Genomic DNA, 5990 nt, shown 5'->3' on the forward strand with positions numbered 1-5990 from the left:
AGTGCATTCCTTAGCATGACAGGTAGATGTTTTATGACGGCTTAAAGCACAGGCTGGAGACTTTGGCTTGGGAAAACATATTAATATTTCTAAATCACTCTAAGTTGGCAGAGTATCATGTTTACCTCCACAGCTGGCCAACCTGGTTTCTTGATATCTGCAGGAAAGAATGGGGAGGGCCCTACCTCACAAAAAGCAGAAGAATTCAAACGCAGAGCCCCTGAAATGTTCACTGCTCACGCATTCCCTCAGCTTGCTGAAGCGCACGGCGGAAGATGTCAAGATCCAAACCCTGCATTAGCTACAGAGCCTCAATCAGACAAAAACATTTGCTCTGTGGGCACAAGTCACATTTCTAAGTCTGGGCCAGTCACTTTACATTGTGGGTGTGTCTCACCTTTAAGGCCTCTGAAGGAATGTGGCTGGCTTGGTGCAAATTTCTCTCTGCCTCTCTTAAAAAAACAAGCCCTAGTCCACATTCTCCAACACCATTTACAATATATAGTTAATAAAACTAAAAAGTAAATGGCAAAGTCTTCAATATGCACTGATGACTCTAATTTTTACAAACAATAAAATGCAAAAGCACACAGGAAGGGAGACAAGCTCACCAAAATTGTTAGCTGTGTTTTCAAGACTATGTGGTAGCGATTTTAAACAGAAGTCTGGTGTTTCATTATTTCTAAACTGTCTTGAAATTTTTGCAACTGCCTAAAAGCAATTTTGTGAACACAGTGGGTTTTTTTCCTTTTTTTAAGTACACTATTCACTGAAAATGGGCCATTAGGACCAATATCTCTATTTACGGCTATTACAAAAACAACCTCACAACATATCCACTAGAAAATACTTGATAATTTTGTTTTTTAAAAAACCACAACAAACTTTGATTAACAAGCCTTTAACAAGAAAATTGTCAGGTAAGTTATCAACAGAACAGTTCAAGAAAGCTGAACATTTCTTCTACATGTCAATGTCATAGCACAAAACACATTTGGGACTGGCAGGGGAACAACGTGGGCTATGCCAGAGTAAAGAGATTAAGGAGTTGTAAAATAAAAAATTGAGAGCACTCATTAAATATCATATTAAAAATAGCTTTAACAGATACATTGGAATATTTGTCCAAGTGGTTAAATAAAAAAAGCTAATTTGCTTTGTAAACTTTCACTTGAAACACAATTTTTTTACATTTTTTTAAAATTTTATTATTTTTTGTGTGTACCGTCAAATCAGATCAGACTGGTACCGGAGGAGATTGTTCCTCCTTCTCCAGCAGAGCATCTGGTGGATTTGAACCACGCACCTCTGGGATAGCAGTGCAGCTTCTTGTCACCAGGCCACCAGAGCTCGCCTTGAAACACAATTTTTAAAATTAAAGAAAACAGACATAGTAGGAATAACTGGGGAAATCTTAAACAGAGAATGAATTATCAGATGACATTAACATACGCGCGCACACGTGTGTGCGCATGCGTGTGTAGCTCTGTTGGTCCAGCAATGCAATCCCAAAGGCACACAGTTTGAATCCGCCAGCTGCTCTGCCGGAGACAGATGGTCAATTTCCTCCTGGGAGATTAACTGCCTCTAAAAACCCACTGCAGGATCAGCTGTGAGGTGGTTCCGACTTGATGGTACACAACAACATATTATTAGCTTCAGTTTTTTATAACGAAAAATGTGGTTCTACGGGATGGCTTAAGAAACGCAAACACTCATTGAATTGTGCTTCTAAGTCTTCTTAAGTCTCTTTCAGTTTCAACTTTGTAGCTGCCACGGCCAAGGCTGCGGAGGTTCAAATCCACCAGTGGGTCCTCAGGAGAATGATGAGCAGTCTTCCCCTAATTTCATTCATTCACTGCTATTGAGTCGGAAAGGACTCCCCGCTGACCCTCCAGTGAGTTTCTGAGAATGTAAGTCACACAAGAGGAGATGGCCCTTAGTTACAATTTACAGCCTCAGAAACTTCGGAAGAGCTATGTGAGTTAGTGACGACTGGACGGTAGTGTGTTTAGTCCACCTTTTAACTCCGGCTGCTTCAAGTCGTGTATCAGAGTAGAACTGTGCTCCAGAGGGTGTTCAATAGCTGATCTTTTGGAAGTATGTCACTAGGACTGTCCAGGGGTTCCTAAGTGGAATCAATCCTTTGACATTTTGCAACCTGTTAGTCACAGGTATTAAAATCCTATTAGATAAAATCCTATTAGATAAAATATTTCCTCTGCTTTGTCCTTGATTGACAGAAACAAGTATGGACTACCATACTTGACCATGTAGTGTATTTGCTACAAAGTTATCTTCCAAGCACCTCCTTCCCTCTCTGTTAAATAGCTCTGGCTCTTAGCAGACTTTTTCAATTTCCCCAACCGGTTCCCTGGGGCCTCATCACATTGACTTTATCATATGAACATGACAAAAATCTCAAACTAAATGCCAAATTTTCATACAAAGGTCACAGATTTGTGACACTTTAAACTGTTTTTATGTAATTCACTTTACAAAAAAGACACATTAGGGAGTCATCATTCTATTTACTCAAGTTTGGGGGGATATTTTTTTAAAACAGAAAATATCTTTCAAAACAAAAAGGCACTTAAAATGTATTCTTTTTTCTGTCTACTTCAAGAACATATCTCCTAAGTCTTATCGAACTACAACTGTTTCCAAGACCCATTCATGGAAGTTAAAGCAATTAATCTATGTTTTAACAGAATAGTAAATCTAATTTTGCCAACTCCTGATACTTTCCCCCCAAGATAAACAGAATTTAAAAATATAGTCTACCAGTTATCTTTATCCTAAGGGATTCCTAGAGAGGCAGGCCCTAACTCATTAGAGTCTAAAGTCATTTTAGGATGTAAAGCAAAAAAGAACATAAGACAGAGAAAGTGCCACCAATACTCTGAACCCTCCTACAAGGTCCTTGCATCAAGAAGGGTGATTTCAATCTTTTCAGTCAGGAAAATTATTAGAAACTGGATATTGAGGCTGTAACGAACGAAAGGTGCTTGCTTTGAAGGAGGAGAAAGAGAATAAACTTGAACTGAGCGGTTCACTCTAAGATCTATGTTTATTAGAGAAGAAAAAAAAATGGGCCCAGACCTTCAATACAAGAACTGACTCTAACCAGAGAGGCCTGGGCTGAATGTCCCATGGCTTATCACCTCTGTGCCTCAATTTACTCATCTATAAACTTCACATCTACCCACAAAGCCATGAGGCATGAACAAGACAAGGCCAGTGCTGAGCATTCAGCAGGTGGGGGCAGGGGCAGGCTCAGAGCCATGTGGGAATGTTCAAATACTAACCCCTCAGTAAGTAGTGGAGCATTTAATCAATCTCTGAAACACCAGGGCTCCTTCGTGTATGTGGAAGCCACTGCTATCAAGCTGGTTCTGACTCACAGTGGCCCTGCAGGATATGCTCTAAGGAGTTTGCAAGGCTGTAAACTTTATGTAAGCTGGCTACCTCATCTGGCAGCTCCAGGGCAGCTCGTGGGTTCAAACTACCTACCTCTTGGTCAGCAGTCAAACGTTTTACCACTGTACCATCAGGACCCCTGGACTCAGACTACCTAGGTTCAAAGCAGCTTCATACATTGTGGGCCCAGTGACTATGGGCCACCAGTCACATCTGTGAGACAGGCATAACAACTGCATTGCACTGTGGATCAATATCAAAGCCTCAACTGCAGCCTTCATCACGCTTCCGAAAGTTCTCAGGGAACCTGGAGTGTAACTTTCATGGGTTGGAAAGTAGTTGGGACAGGGATAAAAGATAAATTATCCTTTTTCCCCCATCTTGCAAGTTGAAGGGTGAAAAGCTGGACCCTAAGGAGAAGAAGCCTAAGGCCAAGCCTGAAGCCAAGAAGGCAGATGCTAGTGGCAAAGCTAAAAAACTCAAGCCCAAGGGCAAGGGCAAAATGCCCAAGAAGGGGACACCCCACTGCAGCTGCAGTCCTGTCCTAGTCCGGGGAATCGGCAGGTGTTCCCCATCGGCCATGTATTCCAGAAGGCTATGTACAAGAGGAAGTACTCGGCCACTAAGTCCAGGTTTGAAAATAAGGAGAAGGTTCTTGCTACTGTCACAAAACCAGTAGGTGGTGACGAGAATGGTAGTACCCGAGTAGTGAAACTGCGAAAAACGCCCGGTATTATCCTACTGAAGACGTGCCTCGGAAGCTGCTGAGCCCCAGCAAGAAGCCCTCCAGTCAGCACGTGAGGAGGCTGCGTGCGAACATCACCCCCGGGACCGTTCTCATCATCCTCACAGGGCACCACCGGGGCAAGAGAGCGGTTTTCCTGAAGCAGCTAGAGAGTGGTTTGCTCCTTGTGACCAGGCCTGAGACCCTCAATCGAGTTCCTCTGCAGAGAACACACCAGAAATCTGTCATTGCCACCTCCACTAAAGTTGATATCAGTGGCGTGAAAATCCATCCCAAAGCATCTCACTGATGCTTACTTTAAGAAGCAGCAGCTGTGGAAGCTGCGCCACCAGGAGGGTGAGATCTTCGACCCAGAGAAATAGAAATGCGAGATTACAGAGCAGCACAAGGGTTGATCAGAAAGCTGTGGACTGGCAGATTTTACCCAAAATCAGAGCCATTCCTCAGCTCAAGGGCTACCTGCGTTCTTTATTCTCCCTCACCAATGGGGTTTATTATCCTCACAAATCAGTATTCTAGATTACTTGCAGAAGACCTAATTAAATAATGCTCAGAGTTTGGGGGTTTTTTTAAAAAAGAGAGATAAATTACTTACTCACAGGTGCATATGGGCTGGGAGTGGGGAGGGAAAGAACCAAGATCTCTAAAGGGACATTCTCACCACCCAAGTTTTGCCGGATTTAGCTTGTTTTGGAGGTGATCTCCAGAGAAATGTCATATTCCCTACATGTATTATGCAAAAATGACAATGGAACTAATGATGTGATAACAAGTGTTGCAGGTGCTCATGCCTATTGAAAGCAATCTGCTGGGCTATCTGCTTTGTAAGTATTTTACCTGTAAGGCCTTCCCTAGAAGAGGCTGCAGTAGACGACTTAGGGAAAGCTGTCACAGTTACGTCTAACATCCACTCCCAGGAAATTAGGAAGCTTCACACAGCTCTCGTATCTGAACTTCCATCACAAATATGGGTGTGGATTTCCAGTATTATACTCTCATATTTCCCCCCCAAAGTTTTAAGAGCTGAAAACACAGAACTAAATAGCTTCTCAAAAATCTGGGGAAAGTCATTTGACTGTTATGAGAAGAAATCTTTAAAGATGATGAGTAAGAAATGGAGATACCTTTCATGGATATCAACTAAATGTACTTTAATCCTTTTATTGAATTGCCTGTACAATCTCTAGGGAGATGAAAGATAAATATTAAAACCTAAATCCAAAGCATGGTCCACATGTATTATTTTTCTTTTTCAAAACATTGAATAAGTACTTTCCCTTTCCCTCTCCCCAGGAAGGTCTGAAGCTGCCCAGAAAAGCTCACTGCTCTTCAGCTACATCTTATAGTTACCAATACGGAATATTTCCAGAATTCTATGTTACTACAACTCCCAAGCACACCTCACAGATCTAGGTAATCCTAGTTGGGTGTGAGAAAGGAAAAACTGATGCAACCCATCTATTCTGTGCATAAACCTGCACAAGGCACAGCTGGGGAAGTGAGGCATCATTTTTCTAAGAGAAGTTAAACAAGTGATAGGGTGGGAGGGAGAAAAGGGTTGAAAAGTGTCTTCTCCGGGTCTCCTTGCTCTAGCAAGGAAGTTAGTTTTATTCGGTGAACAGTAGCCTGTGATCTTAGCTTCTTCTGTACATTTTTCATAGCTACACTGTAACTAAATAACAGCAATAAACGGTTAGCCAAATGGAGGTTTTGTGCTGGTATGAACCAGCCCATAACTTTAGTTCTAAAGAAACAGCATTGGGATTTATAGGGAGATAGGATTCTCCCAAATGACAGACATTCGTATGAGGCTCTCCAGTTTCAG

General features: G+C 42.1%; 1 pseudogene; it reads left to right on the forward strand.

The window, feature by feature from the left end:
• The first annotated feature begins 3215 nt into the window (after positions 1–3215).
• On the forward strand, positions 3216–4684 carry LOC102871630 (annotated as a pseudogene).
• The last annotated feature ends 1306 nt before the right edge of the window (positions 4685–5990 follow it).

This window comes from Elephantulus edwardii, unplaced genomic scaffold, assembly GCF_000299155.1.
Source record: "Elephantulus edwardii isolate Elephantulus edwardi_28Jun2011 unplaced genomic scaffold, EleEdw1.0 scaffold00090, whole genome shotgun sequence".
NCBI lineage: Eukaryota > Metazoa > Chordata > Mammalia > Macroscelidea > Macroscelididae > Elephantulus > Elephantulus edwardii.